Source organism: Gavialis gangeticus, unplaced genomic scaffold (genome assembly GCF_001723915.1).
Source record: "Gavialis gangeticus isolate Ggan-Ray unplaced genomic scaffold, GavGan_comp1, whole genome shotgun sequence".
Lineage (NCBI taxonomy): Eukaryota > Metazoa > Chordata > Crocodylia > Gavialidae > Gavialis > Gavialis gangeticus.
In genome coordinates, this window is record NW_017729032.1 from 104,382,092 (window position 1) to 104,400,736 (window position 18,645).

Below are 18,645 nucleotides of genomic sequence, written 5' to 3' on the forward strand. Positions count from 1 at the left end.
CTCCTCCTCCTCCTCTTTCCGGTTCTGTGCTCCTCCACCTTTCCTGTCCTGGGCTCTTCTTTATACCGGCATGGGAGTTCTCTGCCCCTCCCCTCCCCTCCCGAAACACCTGGGTAAGGGAGATTTCTGCCGGGCTCCTTGGAGCTTCAGACCTGGGGCCGATAAGCCTTTGTTTAGCCCGGGTGCTTTGGAGCCCAGTGGCTCCTTCTCTCTCTCACAGATGCCTATACAGTCAAATGGGTCACAAATTGGCTGGAGGGCTGCATCCAGAGAGTGGTGGTGGATGGGTCATTTTCAACCTGGAGGGATGTGGGCAGTGGCCAGATGTTCCCCAGGGCCCAGTCCTCAGGCCCACACTGTTCAATATCTTTATCAGTAACTTGGATGACGGGATGAAAAGCACCTTGTTCAAGTTTGCAGATGACACCAAGATATGGGGAGAGGTGGGCACGTTAGAAGGGAGGGACAGGCTAACTAGATCTTTACAGGTTACAAGGGTGGACAGATGAGAATAGGATGGGTTTCAATACTGACAAGTGTAAGGTACTGTACCTGGGGAAGAAGAACCGGCAGCATACCTACAGGTTGGGGAACTCCCTTATCATCAGCACAGAGGCAGAAAAGGATCTTGGAGTCATTATTGATTCCAAGATGAACATGGGCCGCCAATATGAGGACATAGTAAAGCTAACTGCACCTTGTCATGCATCCAGAGATTCATCACAACCAGGTCCAAGGAAGTGATCCTCCCCCTCTATGTGACATTGGTCAGGCCACAGTTGGAGTACTGTATCCAGTTCTGGGTGCCACACTTCAGGAGGGAAGTGGACAGCATTGAGAGGGTCCAAAGAAAGGCCACTCACATGGTTAGGGGGCAGCAGGGCAGGCCCTATGAGAAGAGACTATGGAATCTGAATCTGTGCAGCCTCCACAAGAGAAGGCTGAGAGGGTATCTGGTGGCCATCTATAAACTTAACAACAGGGACCAGTGGGGAATGGGAGAGATCCTGTTCCCCTGAGCACTACCAGAAGTAACTCAGAATAATGGTCGTAAGCTGACTGAGAGTAGGTTCATGCTGGACATCAGGAAGCACTAGTTCACAGTCCAGGTGGCTGGAACCTGGAAACAACTTCCAAGAGAAGTGGTGCTCACTCCTACCCTGGGGGGTCTTCAAAAGGAGACTAGGTAATCACCTTGTTGGGGTTGTTTGACTCCAGCATTCTTTCCTGTCCATAGCAGGAGGTCGGACTTGATGATCTGCTCAGGTCCCTTCTGATCCTACCAACTATGAAACTATGACCGTGAGAGAGCCTCCTGTTACATATACATATATACATATACATATATAATATATATATATATACACATATACATATATATACACACATATACCATATACATATACATATATATATACACACACACACACACACACATATACACACATATGTATACACACACCCACTCACACACACATATGTGTGTATATATATGTGTGTATACATATATGTATAAGGATCTTTCATTCTAATCATAGAAAAATGTGGATTTTGGGTTACTTTTTTAAATCTGAAAATTGGGGATTTTTTTTTTTAAATCGGAGAAAACCAGGATTGTTGATGATCATGAATCCTGGTTTTCCCTGATTTAAAAAATCTCATTGGTTAAAAAAGTAACCCCAAATCCACATTTTTTCTGTGAATAAAATGAAACATTGCTATGTATTAGTGATGTTTCACTTAAATAATGGAAAATGTGGATTTGTGATTACTTTTTTAAAACCAAATATTGGGGATTTTTTTAAATCAGAAAAAAACATGATCCCTGATGCTGATAAGAGAAGAGGCATCACAGGTTGGCCAGACAAGATGGTACTCAGCATACTGGTTCAAGCTCAACTAAGTTTGTATGTGCAACTTGCTGGAGGATATGGTTGTTGCACATCAGACTCAGTCACTCAAGAAGTTGTGGTAGTACCCAGTAATCCACCAAAGGCACAATCTCATTGATTTAGACTGATCTAAATGTAATGCATGCATGTACTGACCATCAGAACAGTTAAATAATTGACATTATATTTTTCAATTTTACTTTTTTTTATTCGCTTTTGTCCTTGTACAATCTCAGTGAAAGAAATAGGATGCAGTGTAAATATTCTGTTGAATTTTTATTACTAAAGAAAATAAGGGACAATGCAGAAAGAATCAAGCTTAGGCCTTCCTTGTGGGACTGGCTGTTGGGGGGGCTGGGAGGGGATCATTTACAATATACATTGAGAAAATGTGTTCAGAAAGTCATTGGAAGAGTAAACATGAAACCTTACAATGCCATTCTGAATAGAAGCAGACTTTCATCAAACTGAGCTACACTATGCTAAAATATTTGTTTGACTTGAAAAATAACAAATTCTACAGCATATAGGATAACAGGACCATGCTTGGTTTTAGTGAGCAATACAATTGGCTTGATAAAGGTATTTCCCTGGTACTTCAAAGTTAAAATAATAATTGATTGCCAAGAACAATCAAGCACACCTGTGTAATCTTTCACTCAGTAGAAAAGCCTTTTTGATAAACTAGCATCTTCTATTAATAGCATAATTAAAATTAAACAGCACACTTCTTAATATTACTTTGACTTGTAAATGCATTCAGCTTGAGGTCTGTATTTAACCACATTCTTTAATAATTGTCATCAATTTATAATAATGACTAGTTAATTGATATGTAACTTGCATTTAATCCAACAAAATTATAACTTCATTCTGCATCTCTTGTTTCTCAATTAAGAATGCTGACACTAGATTACCAATTAATTTTAGCTGGTTTCTTATTGCTGCAGAAAGAAAACTAATCAGCCCTTACATAAACATGATAAAATTTCAGGGTAATCTACAGTATTTTCATACATTTATATATGTAATTGCAATGAAGAATGTATACATTTTTCTTCTTGATCTTTTTTTTTAATGAATTACATATTTTAACTCATGTATATAGAATACATCTTTTTATTTTTCCTCTATTTTCTTTGTAATACAATGAAGTAAACTATAACAACAGGATATAGACAATATTCAGAAATATATGAATTTTATTATAGCAACACACTGTTTTAGAATACCTAAAAGATGTAAACATCTTAATTGCCCATATTTGAGGATCTCTTCCAACTTTACTCTTCAATGAGAATGTATTTTACTGTTTGCATTGTAACAACATTTAGATGGTCTAATCAAACTTCAGGTATGTTCCACTGGATACAGCAAAAACAAAATGATTCAATCCTCTCATGGACTACTTTGATTCCAACCTTTGTGCCCAGACTGTTTATACATTTTATATGACAATGCCCGTGGTTGAAATGCAAAAACTACCCTGGAAGTAAGGCCTGAGAGCTGGAAACTTCCCTCCTGGGGGAAGTTTCTCAGTGCTAGAATACAGAGTCGGACTCCCTCTTGTTTGCTTCCTTCTGGCCCCTTGTTTCTTGTATTCTTAGATGTACAAGAGCACAGATTCAATAGGATCCTCCCTATCACCACTTTATCCTATCCTATATACTGCAGTTCCTGGAAAGTGGAAGATATGAATTTAGAGCCCCTCAGGCTTAAAAAGACTCAGTACCAGGTTCTTAGTACCAATTCTGGGACTGGCGTTCTAAGTACTAGACTATTGTTTACTAGCTATGTTTCTGAAACAATTGAGGGTCATCTATCTTCCATCTTGTCCATAACAATAGGGACAAAATGGTTGCAAACATGAAGGTCATCAGAAGCTTGGGAGGAAGTAAACATGAAATAATATAATTAGTGATTCTAAGTAAAGGCAGGCATGAGATGAGTAGAAAAGGACAGTGAACTTCAAAAGGATAAATTTCAACCATCTCAGAGAAATAAGTAAGGCTCCATGGAGAAGAAAATAGCCATCTGAGAAGACTGAAATCATACGGGATATAATATAAGGCTAATATCAAGCTCTTCTAATACAAAGGGAAAAAAAAATGTAAGAGACTGACGTGGTTTCTTATCTATCTGAATATCAAGAATGATTCAGAGAGATAAGGAATTCTACCAAAGTATAACACAAACATGAAGAAACAAAGTCTGGCAAGTAAAGATAAAGAAAAATATACAGCTGGCCAAAACTATAAAAGACAGCAAGGGAAAAGGAAAGACCAGGGAAACTGGGTTGAGTTTTCAATGGAAGAACAAAGCAAATACTCAATGCTTACCTCCTCTCTCTCTCTCTGTCTCTCTCTCTCTGTCTCTCTCTCTCTGTCTCTCTCACATACACACACACACACACACACCTGCAACCAGAAGACTATCAACATAAATATACATAAAGAAGGGAAAAAGATGCAGGGCAAGATAAATAAAGAGTACATCAGGGAGACTTGACAGACATGTCTGGATTTAAGTCATTAGTAGCAGTTGGAATTCATCCCAGGGTGATGAAGGAATTAGCTTAGGAAATTTTGGTGCCACTGGCAATGAAATTTTCAAACTCTTGGCTGGCAGATGATGTCCCAGAGAGATAGAAAAAGCTAACGCAGTGCATTCCTTCAAAAATAATAAGAAGAAGGACACGGAGAATTATAGCCCAGTCAGTTTGATTTCACTACCTAAAAAGTTACTATAGCAAATTATAAAATACTAAATGATGAAACAGTCTGTAAATACCTGTAGGATGAAGAGTCATCCTTAGGAGTCAATACAGAGTTGTTAAAAGCAAATCGCATCAAAACATTTTTTTTTTTACTGGGTAATCATATTTTTGGATAAAAGGGAATGTGGTAGACATAATAACTAGACTTTAGGCTTTTAATGTAGTCCCTCACAACTAGGGATTCTAGTTTTCTCTAAAAAAAATCTCAACTTTTGGTTTAAAAACAGTAACTCCAAATCCAGATTTTTCCATTATAAAATGAAACACCACTAATATACTCATCACCCACTACTATATATATATATTAGTGGTGTTTCAATTTAATCATGGGAAAATGTGGATTTTGGGTTACTTTTTAAAATCTAAAACTGGGGATTTTTTTATCAGAGATAATCAGGATCCCTGGTCATAACTTTTCCATAAGTAAGTTAGGAAAATGTGAGCCAAACAGAATGACTTTTGAGCTTGAATATTCAGTCAGTCATAATTATCTAAATTAGCAAAAAGTAACTATAAATGGAACGATATCAGACTTGCAGGTGGTTCAAGTGTTCATGACCTGCAATGAGTGGCAGGCTGCTGCCTGGCCATGCCTCCCCACCTCGCCAGAGAACTAGTGACCAGCAGTGGAATGGTCAGATACTCCTTGTGGCTGGGTGTGGGGCTGGGCTTAGCCCAGGGCTCTCTGAGCAGCCAGTGAGTGGATGCAGCAGAGTGGTTCTTTGAAGGCCCGAGGTCCCCTCCTCCAGTGACGTGTCCCCAGAGGTGTCAGGGTGAAGTGTGGGTGAGGGCATGGCGCCCCTGCTGGTGGCACTCACAGCAGTGTGGTCTGTCTCCAGGGCACCAAAATGCAGGTTAGCTCCTGAATGAAGGGCATGGTCTTCTGGGCATTATCAGACCTAATGATCGATGTTGGTCATGGCCACCCACTCTGTCTGCAAGACCTTGGCCTACACATAACACTGTTGAGCCATCCAGGAGTGGCCTTGCACAAACATCCCAGCAGGAAAGGCCTCATAAATGTGGGTATTTGAGCGCCCACCCCATGTAAGCTGCCTATGGAAATTGGCTGTGCCCCAGAGTGCCACAAGGTCATGCATCCTCCCAGGTCCAGTTGGGGGCCCAGGTGCTTGGAATGAGTGTTGGCATGTGGGCAGAGTCGGGGCTTGATGGGATCAGTGTGGTGGACATGCTCCCTGCACCAGTTCTCTGGGCCCCTACACTGCTGTCCCTGCAATGCCAACCCTGGATGGCTGCCAGCAGCACCCTGGACAGGGGCATGGTGAGGGATGGGGTCCCACACAGCAGAGATGCTTCAGCACTGTGCCTGCAAATAGACAGAGCTGGGAGTTAGGGGAACCGAGGAGAAGGTGCTGGCGCTGCTGCCATAGAGAGCAGGATCAGCAGGCCTGGGGGTGTGGGGAATCTAAGGGCTGGGCAGGGGATGCAGCAGGATGTATCTGTTTGTAAAACTGACCTATGGCCAAGGAGCAGCTCCAGCTAGGGGACAGGATGGGCAGAGATTTCCTGTGTCTTGTCCAAGGGGGTGCACAGGGCCTGGTAGGTTTCTGGAGGCAGCACTAGCTCCTTCAGGCTTCATGTGCTGTGTGCTCCAAGGCACAAAATGGCAGGAGGCTTTTATAGCCTGCAGTTAAAGGTTTCTGGGGAGAAGCCCAGCCCTGGAGGAGGAGAGCTGGCCAGCCAGGAGTCTTGAGGCTGGGCTCTGGCCAGCCCTATAGTGACTGGGCAGACCCAGCACTGAAGTCCCTGTGCTAATGCACATTAATGTATCTACATGTGCCTTAATGAACTTTAACTAATCACACCTAAATTCAATACTTGCTTTATGCAAATATTAAATTTAGGTGCAATTAGCCTAAAATTGTCATTTTTAAGGTGAATTCAGGGTGCACACATGTAGACACATACCCTTAATGCTCTTTAAATCAGGATAATGTGCATTAAATGCCCACTTCTAAACATGCCCAGAGAGTAGAGTGATCAAATTCTTAAAGGACTGTCATATACCTCAGAGGACATTATTAAAATATGAGGGGACCAAGATCAATAAAAAAAAAGGGAAATAGTCAATAGAGTGCAATTCAAAGACAAGTAAAAGGCGATGCCTGTAATAAAGAAGTACCCAGTGCATAATTACAGAATGGTGACTAGTCAGTTTAGCAGTAGTTTTGCAAGGATGCTCTTGGAGTTATGATAGCTCACAAAGTCAATATGAGTCAGAAAATGAGTCAGAGTATGAATCCTATAGAAAAAATACCAAATAAAATTTAGAGTTGTTTCAACAAAAGCATTGTATCCAAGATTGAGGAAAGATGATAGCTAGGCCTCACTTGCATTACTGTATCTAGTTTAGACCACTTCAGTATAAAAATAATGTCAAAGAAAAAACCTGAAGTTCTAGACACACAAAATAAATGATAAAAATGTTTTTTAAAAGGCTGTACAAGGAAAAGTTGAAAGAAGATGGTATATATCACTTAGAAAGAAAAGGAAAAGGGAGAAAACATGATAACGCTTTGAAATACTTAAAAGGCTGTCATAAAGAAGATGGAGAAATATAGTTATCACTTGACTCAGAAGGTAGTACACATGGCAAGTAGATTCTTATCTCAAGAAAAACGTCTTAAGATCAGGAGAACAATGAAACAGAGTGTTTAAGAAAGTTACTGGATCTCAAGAAGAGAATAAATAGATATCTCTCAGTGTTGGTTTATACAGATGACTCTTGAGGTCCTTTTGAACCTTAAGATTCTATGCAACTGTAAGTGCTGCACTTTGTACTGAATTCAGTTCCTGTGTGTGAATTAGATTCCTCTCATCTAGACACACTGGGTCCTGGTGTGATGGAAGCACTTAATGTCCGACTCTGATTCAGGCATCAACGCTCTGAAGAAGAGTAGTATTCAGAAACACCACTGTGTTTAGATTGCCTATTAGCTATCTCTAGATGCCTCTAAGCCAGTATCTATGCTGTCTAGAATGCTCTTTGGAGGCACTTTCTATTATGCCAATAAGCATCCTTGTACATGACCAAGAATTAGTAACATTGATTAAGATGCTAAACCAGATTTATGATTAGGACTATTGATTAGGATCCTGGGACAATGCCTACATGGGTATAATAATTTGGGTCTACTCACTGGTGACTATCTCACTAGTTTCTTTGATGAATATGACTTTTTGTTAACTGGTATTCCAAATGTTGTGGAGGTGAATTTTCAGCTCTATTTTTCTTTGGACTGTGTATACTGGATTGCTCCTATTATTATTGTTGTTTGTACTTTTGTAGGGGCAAGGAATTTCATAATGGAAGAGATCCCCATTGTGTTTGGTGCTGTATTTGTACATAAAGAAAATATAGAGCTTGCCTGAAGGGGTTTCTAATCTAATGATAAAATAAGACCAGATGGATGCAGACAGATGAAGGCGTACAATGAAACAATGAGACAATAGTGGTTACTGCTCTTAATCACTGTTCTCAGCATGACAGTGGTCTTATTTCAAGTAGATAATAACTTCTAATTCTATTTTCTATTAAAATTTCTACTTTCTGATTCCCACAGAGAATAAAATAACAGAGATTATTTTGTAGATATAATTTGGAGTGAAAGAAATGATATTTTTATGGAAAATGTGATATTCCTCTGATTTTAACCACTCTGAATGTATTTTGCCGATCTCTAGTCTTAATTATCTGTTATCTAAGCAGGCCACTTGGCAACATGAATGAGCCTTATATTGCATTGTTATTTCCCCTGGCTCCTGCCAGATGGATTGTAAAATGTGCCATATCAAATTCTAATTGCTCAGTTTCTCTTCCTGAAAAAGGATAGCATTCAGCAGACTGTTCAAACAGTTTGCAAGGTTCCAGTGTCAAGTTCAGGACAGAATGCATGGAGCTATTTTTTCTACATAACAAAACAATTCAGCAGGTTAAACAGAAATGTTTTCCATAGTGGCTGTACATAATAGGAGGGAAAAGGTAAAGGGGAAAGAACGGAGGAGGACACAAATGACACAAAAATGTATTACATATACAGTAAGCCTCATTTTCAGACACTGAGCACCTACAGCTCCTATTGCTTTGAACATGTTGTACTCAATAGCACAACATCATTATAATATTGGTTGCATAAAAGAGGTGTTTACAGAAAGAATGTATTGCTATCTGTGTTCCTAATGCAAATAATAATAATAATAATTATGATGATGAATACATACATACATACATCTATGAAAATTTGTGAAGGGGAATCTAATTGAAATAATAGCAGTAATTAGAGAAAAGAGAATGTAGTTATTGGTTTCTATCCCATACTACCAGAAAATGAAAGATACCACGTGATAAGTTTTGATTCTGTGCTTTATTTCGTTGGGTTTTTCTGTGGTTTTTTTTAAGACAGAAAAGTTTTGGGACAGACAAAAATTGCCATTTAAAAAGTCAAGTTTACTTCTTCCCCCATCATCATTTTCCATTATTGAAATAATAATGGTAAATTATGTTAGGAACATAAAAATTATATTAGATCACAGTAGTGGGTCTTATGAGTAAGCATTTGTTTTTGGCAGTAACCTTAAACAGAGTAGAATGGAAGAAAACATAGTAGCCAATTCTGAGAACATTTTTCAACCTCCTTTTAGATTAATATGCTTTAAACAGTATGCAAGATACATTCGGTGAATGTCTTTGGAATTTTGTTCCAAAGACAATTTGTTGTGGTTTTTTTTTAGTAATGGATAACAACAGATGCCATTATTTCTTATGGCATCGTGAAAAATACTCTTTTGGAGACACTTCTCAAGTAAAATGAAATTTTTAAAAAGAAATTCATTAATTACCCTAACTACTGTACAATATGATTTACATGCAAACAATAATCATAGGTATAAAATTAAACAGACTTACTTAAATGTTTACGTCTGCAAGGTAAACAAACATCTGAAGCCTGAATAAAAGTTAAATGTAAAAGATCTGTGTTGTGCTCTCGGTCCTTATATTGGCAGCAAGACATTTTAATGAACCTGAGTTCTGCAGCTTGTAAAATCAGCTACTGTAAAACTACTCTCAAGGGTAATATTTGTTTATTGAGAAAAATTCTCTCCGGCATGTGCATTGGATGTGTAGTTTATGCATATTGTAGTTTTTTAAGAACTACATGGTGTGTTCTAAATTTAAAATTCCACAAGAGTATACCATAAACTATGTTATTACAAATACACTTTAATGTTAACTAGTTACTTAAGTATTTGGTTAGGAAAAGACAACAGCTTTTACTATTTTGTTTAGTTCCAATGAATTGTAGGGGGAAAAAGCAAAAAAAAAAAGTTATGAAAAAATGCGTTAAAAAAAACAACAAAAAAAGAACTAATATATTTATGCAAGAAAACAAGAAATAGCTGACTGATGTTTCTGAAAGATATTTTCAGAATCGTGAAAAGTTGAAGTAAGGTGACAGTCATGTTAAGTTGAATCTTGATGAATAGCATCATGGCATCTATGAGAAAGCAAACATCTATGTTCCAAAAAGATTTCTGGAATGTTTTATGCATTCTACATTCACAGCTTTGTTGTGTTTGTAGGAATTAAAGTCCATGGCATCCCCACTCTCCAAGGAGTGCCTTATCCAGAAGGCTAGAGGAACATGGTCTCTTTTCTGTTTTCCTTATTTCCCCATTACTCTTGCAATTTTGGCTGCCCAATTTCAACTGGAGGCATTGAGAATGAAAGGGACAGGCAGCCCTTTTACAGGCAAAGTGAGCAGTAATCCCAGTTGAGAGAGCCCAGCTGCCTGGCACATGGATAATGAAGAAGTGCCCCATTGGGAGATGAAAACCCCAGGGGAGAGAGAAGGGAAAACCAAGAAAGACAAGCCATGAGTTGAACTACTTGCTGCATGGAGAGGACAGGCCAGGTACTGTGCTGGGACCAGAGCCAAAGTTATAATGCCTTTCCCCATTTTCATCCCATTCTATATGTCATTGGTTAGGGCACTCCTCTGTAAAATGGGAACTCTGGATTCAGATCCTCTCATGATGAGGAGGGTGTGAAATTCAAATTTTCCACTTCCTAGGTAAGTGTCCTAATTCTTTCGCTATTGTGCAAAGGGTAGACCTCACCACCGTTCCCTCTACCTTTTTTTTTGAGTTGAATTCCATGGAAGTCTAGCCATCTAATGATTCAATGTAAGTAGAGCATTCAGCAAAGATCAGTTGCTCTAGGATAAGCAGCTCAGGAGTGGGGCGGACTTGAAGAGGCTTTTCTCCTTGCTAGTGACTTTGGGTGTCTGATTTGTGCTAGAGTGTTCACCTAGTACCTGGTATGTATATGTGTTGGGAGGCAGGATTTATGAGGCTTTCTATCTTCCTTTCTTTCTTTTCAGTGGGCCTGGCACCCTACTGATGCTCCCCATGCCTCCCAACAGTGACACTGGTTCCCCCTTTGCTTTTCTCTTGTGCAGAAGCCTTTATACCTGGGTGGTTCACATCTGCCATGTCCAAGTGCTGGCAAGCCACCCTGATACACTGTGGCAACAGTGTCTGGGCCCACCAGATTGCCCACTAGCCCACCTGGCTCGGTGCATATTGTATAAGCCGCAAACCACCAAAAAGACTGGTGATCTGCAGTGGCAGTTGCTGCATGGCAGCCTAGCCACTGGCATGTTTGCATCCCTCTTTGACTCAGCTGCCTTGACTGCCTGCCCCTTCTGCTCCAAGGGCATTGAGGAGAGCCTCTACCACACCTTCCTCAACTGTCCCTGCCTGCAGCCACTCTTTGTCACCCTCAAGCCACCACTCCAGGTGCTGGGCACGAGCCTCTTGTGTGTTCCTACCGATACCAGGCAGCCAAGTGGGGTGCCATCTGCCTGGCAAACTTCCTACTGTGTCAGGCTAAGATGACTGTCCTAAAGAGCTGCCGGCTCAGATGATGCTCTATGGCTTTTCAGCCTCCTGGTACAGGTGCTCCTCTCACTGAAGTTTGAGCATGCTGTGCTCTGGCAGGTGGTGCACCTTTGAGGCACACTGGGTCCTTGAGGGACTGCTGTGCCATGTGGAGAACAGCCGTCTTCAATATGTGTTCTGATTTCATGACCAATCTGGGCGACGGGGCAGGCTCAGTGTCAGACTACAACTCCCACCTTGTGCCGTACCCTGGGCACTCAGAAGGATGCTTTTTGCTGTTTTATTCGTGTGGGAAGTTGAAGGAGTTGTTACATGTATGATAGGGTAGAACAAGGTAGGAATTGTTTGTTTATAAAGGGCTTTGGTCTGCATAACCATATGGCCGGTGTCCCCACCACATAACAGCATGTTAGGCATGATGTGTAATACATCAAAGGTGTCTGTCACAATGTGATGTTATGAATGTAATGACATGGTACCCTTGGTTTTATGGTGATTTGTTTGTCTTTGTTTTGTATATTGGACCTGGACTGCAGAGGGGGCAACTTTTTGTACCCCAAACTTCTGAATAAAGTAGTTAAGTCAAGTCTTTCTTTTTCTCTTTTATTTTTTCTTCCTTCCTTACTTTGCGAATGGAATGAAATATTAAAGAAAATAAATTCAGAAAAACAAACTGTAATGTTATGCTTAACTTCATTCTAAATGAGATTGCCTTCTCTTTGTAATAGAAACAGAACTGTACAAATGTCCATGATTTTAGTAAGTCAGGTGATTTGATGCCTATCTGTCTCTCAAGGTCTGTCTGCAAACGGAAACTCAGGAATATTAAGAAAAAAACTCAAAACTGTGAAGCCCAAGCTCATTCATGGGGATACTCTCATTTGAGGGTAAAATGGCCTTAATTCCAGTTTGACCCTTAGCTCCACATTTTTCTGGGAGCAACCACCTTGACAAACCCTCAAAATAAGTTTTCTCAGTAGCAGCAAAACAGTAGAAACACTGTCCACACTGCCTGTCTTTGGCCCCAGTCCAGTTATGATATTATTTAGCTTTGGTATAGGACCCAGATATGAAGTCTGTCTTTTGCCTCAAGCTATTTTTTCCCCAATCTGCCAGTTACACCACCTGAAAGAATATTCCTGTGAATACTCCTGATTGCTTCATTGTTTAGTAGTTAAATGCTTTCACCCCTAGTGACTTTCAATCACTGTCTTTGTGACCATAGAGGATTATGCTGAAATTTCAGAAATCTAATGTATAAACTGTTCTTTGTGGAACCAGTCAACATTTGCTATCCAGCATCCCAGTGTATAATAGCTACAAACACACAAACACTTCATATAAAATCAGTTAATTTTGGTTGTGTGTGACATCTACTCCGTGCATGTCCTAAAAAGAAAGAAATGCCCATACTAAAAGGCATTTAACCACATTTTAGTTTCAATGCAAAGTATATCTTCATATCAAAATAAATGTACTTTTTTTTGGATTGGCAAGTCAAAAATAACTACTCTAAATAAAACACCAACCCTGAGCAGAAAAAAAAGCAATGTAGCAGTTCAGTTCAAATTTATAGAGCTTGTTAGAGTTAAAGCCCAATTTGAACAAAAGTTATCTTGTCTTCACTGCTATTTCAACTTGATTCAAGGACTCATTTCAACCCCAACTCCAAATACCAGGGTAAAAATATAGTCTCATTCCAGTACCAGTGCCTGGTTCTATACCCCCACAAAGCATTTTCTTCTTCCTTCTACATCTGAGAAACACTACATATTAATCTGTTTTACAGTATAGATGCAAGACCTTAACTATCACCTTAGCACCACTAGAAAAGATACAGTGCCAAAGTATTTGCAATGATTAAATGTGTGATGTTTTATGTGTTTGTCAAGGAATCATGATGTTGTAATTAAAGTTTTATGTAACGTGTTGTGTATAGTGTGCTTCCAAGTGGAAATTAATAATGTTTTCAACAGAGGCTGAATTTCTATTGCCCCAAAATGTCCTTTACTTACCTCATAAAGCCTTTTTACAGAACCTCCCCTGAAGACTGTGAAATTAAGAAAACTAACAACCTTAATGTCTAAAAGTTTGTTGTCTGTTTCTTCTATAACTAGGGCTTACCTCAATGCTTCACCAATTCTCAACTGGAAGTAAAGATGAAATAAGATTAAGTTGCCTGTAAAACAAAATAGGATTTTAATATACCCTAAAGCCTACATGGGAGAAGGTTTTTGAGTGCGTGTGTGTGTGTTTTAGAGACATGGTGAAAGCCAATAAATGGATTTTTCAATAATAAAATGAGAAACTGTGAAGAAAGAAGACAACTCTCTTGATAGCATAAAAGGTAGAAACCTATAAAATTGTACACTTCACATCAATTTGGGAATTAAGGTATTACAAAAACCAACATCAAAGACCTAAATAAATGCCAGTCCAAAAAAAAGTCTGGAGAGGAGAAATCTGGCTGGCTCTATGGATACAAGGAAAACATTTGTGAGACTCTGAACTGTGAAGTGATCAGGGCTCTTTAATATCAACATCCACCAAATATGTCAATAAATATTTTGAGGTGGAGGAGATAATTATCTATTTCCAAATAGATACCTAGGGGAGTTGGACAATCAGCCATTTTGAGGATGATGGGTGGAAAGCATAACTGTAACAATATTAAAAATGAAATGGGAAAAAAGTAAACTTGCTATTAGCCTTATTTCCATTTAATTTGTTTTAATCCTGGCCTAAATGACTTTATTATTTACAGGTTATCTGGGAAAAACACAATCATACTATTATGTATGACAGTCACAACATGCATACACATAGATTCCTGACTGTGAACAATGTCCTAAATTGTGCTGAAAGCTATGGCTAGAAAATGGTATTTAGAGGCTTGATTTTGGGAATTGGCTTATAGGTAAAATAAATATGCATTAGAACAATGGTCCAAGGCAATGGCAAGGGTTAACTGATTTTTAAAAGCCTGGTTGTCACACAATTTCACAGCCTTCAAGGCAGACAGGAATAGATACACAGGCGGGGAAATTGTAGGCATGTTCCACACTGTTCTGTAACATGAGATAAGGTGGCACCAGGTCACAGTGCCTAACTGAGACACCTTGGGCTTTCTGGTTTAGGTGAAAAGACCAAATTAGGAGGATACTGGGAAAACCCGAAGTAGGATTTGTGCATCTGATGAGTTTGTGAAATGAAAGAATGTACTAATAGGACAGAACATGGACAGTAAGATGATGACCAGTGAGAGACCAATTAGTGATGCCCATGGATGAAAAGTCATCAGGAGGAGAAAAGAATACAAAAAAACGGGATTTCAGAACAAAAAAGTGTTTCCGACAGGAGAACCTAAGGCACCATGGACAGAGGGCATACCACCAGCCCATCTTATCCACCCCACTGGGCCTTGACCTCCAACCTCCAGGTTGCTGACATCTGACATTCAAGAGAGAACCTTAGAGTGAAGCTTGCATCCTGGTCAGACATACCTTCCCTCTGATGACAGCTCTAGGACTGGTAGATATAGCATTATTATTATTATTATTATTTGCATCATTCTTATCAGCTATCACTGTGTATCAATAAAATTTACCTATTATTGAATGGAAAGGTTGTGGTCAGTATGAGGGTTTGAGTCTGCCCAGAACAAGGTATCTGGGTCATAAATCCAGTGCTAACAGAAAGGACCTGGTAAATATTAGAGACTGAATCCTAGTTGAAAGGAGCAAATCAATGTCGCACAGGGTTACCGGTGGAGTCCCTCTGGGCTTGGTACTCAGGCCAGCGCTCTTTAACATTTTCTACAATGATTTGGATTCAGGAGTCAGATGTAAACTGGCCAAGTTCACAGACAATACCAAATTATGGGGGAGGGTGGTCACACTGCAGGGCAGGCTGGGGATACAGGCCAAGTTGGACACACTCTCAAGGTGGACTGATCAAAATTTGATGGCCTTCAACGCAGAAAAGTGCAAGGTGTTGCACCTCAGTAGGAAGAACACCCAACATACTTACAGGCTTAGCAGTGCTACACTTGCTAGCATCATGACCAAAAGGGACTTGGGGGTCTTGATAGACCACAAGATAAATACGAACTACCAATGTGATGTTGTGGCTGGCAAAGCTAACCAAACTCTGGTGTGAATCCACCAATGCATCTCAAGCAACACCAGGGAAGTCATCCTCCTGCTTTACTTGGCCCTAGTGGGACCACAGCTGGAGTACTGCATCCAGTATTGGCCCCTCCCATTTCAGGAAGGATGTGGAGAAGCTTGAGAGAGTCCAGAGAAGAGCCACTCATATGATCCAAGGCCTGGAGGGAAGGCCATACAAGGAGAGGCTGAGGGACTTGGGACTCTTCAGTCTGGAGAAGACAAGGCTCAGGGGGGACTTGGTGGCAGCCTACAACTTCATAAGAAGGTTACGTAAGGACCTGGGAGAATACCTGTTCACCAGAGCTCTCCATGGGATAACAAGGTCTAACGGGCATAAACTCCAGGCAGGTCGATTTAGACTGGATATAAGAAAAACATTTTTTACAGTGCATGTTGTGAGAACAAAATCTCAAGTTATGCTGCCAATGCAGAGAGAATTGAACCTGACATGTGCAGACAGGCCCTGAACAGAAATTTCCACAATGTGCCCAGCACGTGTCCCCTGGGCAACCTCAGGAGCTGTCAATCAGGTTGACTTACTTTCCAGCCCTGCGCATGCTCAGTTACTACTAAAAGCTTGGTCTGACGCATGCCTAGTTGGTAACTGTGTGAGATAATTACTCTAGAACCATCTTTCACTTAAGCGCCCTGATTGGCCAAGGGGTAGCTATAAAAGCCTAGTGAGCCCCCACCTTGGTGTGGGTGTTTGGTGTGGTGGGCGTTTAGAGTTGGTGGGAGTTAGATGTTGGTGTGAGCGTTGTGAGAGACCGTGCTCTATCTGCAAGCAGAGGCTGGTTACAGCAGGGACTGAGAGGCAGAGAAAGAGGTTGGGATCTGATCCCCTGGTTCTCTTCATACCTCATACAACGACTTACCTCCTTGTTCCATTTTCCTCATGTTGATTCCTTTGGTTACTGAACTATTCTGGCTTGGATTCTGACTTTGATTTGGATCACCCTTGCTGAAGATTCCGTCTTCGTTCTTCTACTCACCTGGCTTCTGACCTCGGCTTCGATCTCCGACCATCCGTTTGTCCTATAGGACTGGTGTCACGACTCTGTCCCTCGTCTCAATGCATTACAGCTTTGTTCTGTTGTTCATTTATCCTTACGTGAGCTGTTGACCAGCTCTGAGACTAGCTACCAGGCAGCCGCCCCTATCCCTTCAGGGGTAGAAAGCAAGGGCTCGCTAGTGAACCTCGTGGGCCAACAGACCCCCTTTTGTTGTTTGTTAACGTCGTTTTCCCGCTCCACCTATAACTCAAGAATCAGCTGTACCTACGCCTTCTAAGCGTAAGTCAAATAAATCAATTTGTTTGAAACCATTACGCTTCCGTACCACTCAGACTCAGCTGCCGCAAATCCCGCCTGTTCATTCCAATCCGCCACCACCCGGCCGCCAGCTGTGACACTGGGGCTTGGTTCATCCCCCCGGGACACATGTCCAGGGTCTGGAACAAACCCCCCACAAAGGTGGTGCAAGCACCTACTCTGGACTCCTTCAAAAAACAGGTGTATATATTTCTTGCTGGGTTCTCTTGATCCTATGGTGGGAGGGCTGGGCCCAATGATCTCATGAGGTCTCTTCCAGCCCCTAATGTCCATGAAATCTATGAATCTAGGGTTCTGTTAGGGGATTCTAGTGAGTTGTACCAATGAAAATCTATGGTAAATTAATGAATTTTAGCAAACGTTGAATTTATATTACAATCTGCGTTTGGCCCATAGTCCCTAATTATAAAGTGATCTACTAAGCAAATTCAGTCTTTCCCCTTACTCTGTATTTAATAGTTTAGATAGCAATATTCTATATCATATCTAAGTGGCTGGGGAGAGATCTATTATGGCTGTAGGAGAGTGATTTTGTATTCTTCTCTTCTTGTTTCTTATATATCTAGAAGACGAAAGGTAGCAAGTTATTATTTTAATCAGTGAAAACTGATTAAAAAATCTAAAGCTTCACACATCCCTTTTCTCATAATATTAATAACCATTTTCAGTTACATTGAATGTGCCACCATGGTGAAGGGATAAACAGAAGTTTTACCTACCTTTATTTCTGTGTTTAATCATTCTTTGAATAGCATTTTCCTTTGATTAACTTTTATTCAGGAAATTAGATACAGGTTGAGAGGAAGATCAAATATGAGTTTCTCTCAAAAACAGTCTGAGGGCTGCTTTCCGTAGCTGTCTAAATTTTGTGCATTTAAGAACTCCATCTGTCAAGTCAATAGCACCCTTGTTATTCTTTATGGATGCGAATAAAGTCTACAGCTTTTCTACTGGGAAAATTCTTTGCATTGTATTGCTGTGTAAGGGATTTCTTTGAGAATAAAGGAAAATAAATAGGCTAATTCTGCACTGTTGGAAGAAAACTACAAAAACACTCTCTGTTTTTAAGAACTTTTATGGGTTTCTGTTCTACAAGATAGCTCTTACAGGCTTATTGATTCATTAGAGTGTAAATAGGAAATTCCACCCGCACCTTTTAGACTAAAAGTGTCTATTTATTTTTCCTGTGCTTTGAAAAACAAGGGATTTTCATAGGGGCCTTGAAGTAGTCCTTACAACCAAGTTACCTATATAAAGCATGCCAGCATTGTATTTGGCTATACATTTTGTTTATATAAAAGCACATCCTGAAACAATGTAGCATGTTTAGGAAAACAAAAAGGCTAAACTGATATTTAAACTTACATTGAGCAGGGGATTGTTAAAACACAAAGTAGGAAAAGATTTCCAGTTTGGATGCATTTACACCTGTGCTTAATTGTGCAGTAGACTAACTTGCTGTGATGTAAAGTGTAGCAGTCTACATGTGCAAAGCTATTTATCCACAGAAAACTATTTTTTGCCTCCATAAGATAGTACTTGTTGGGGACAATAGT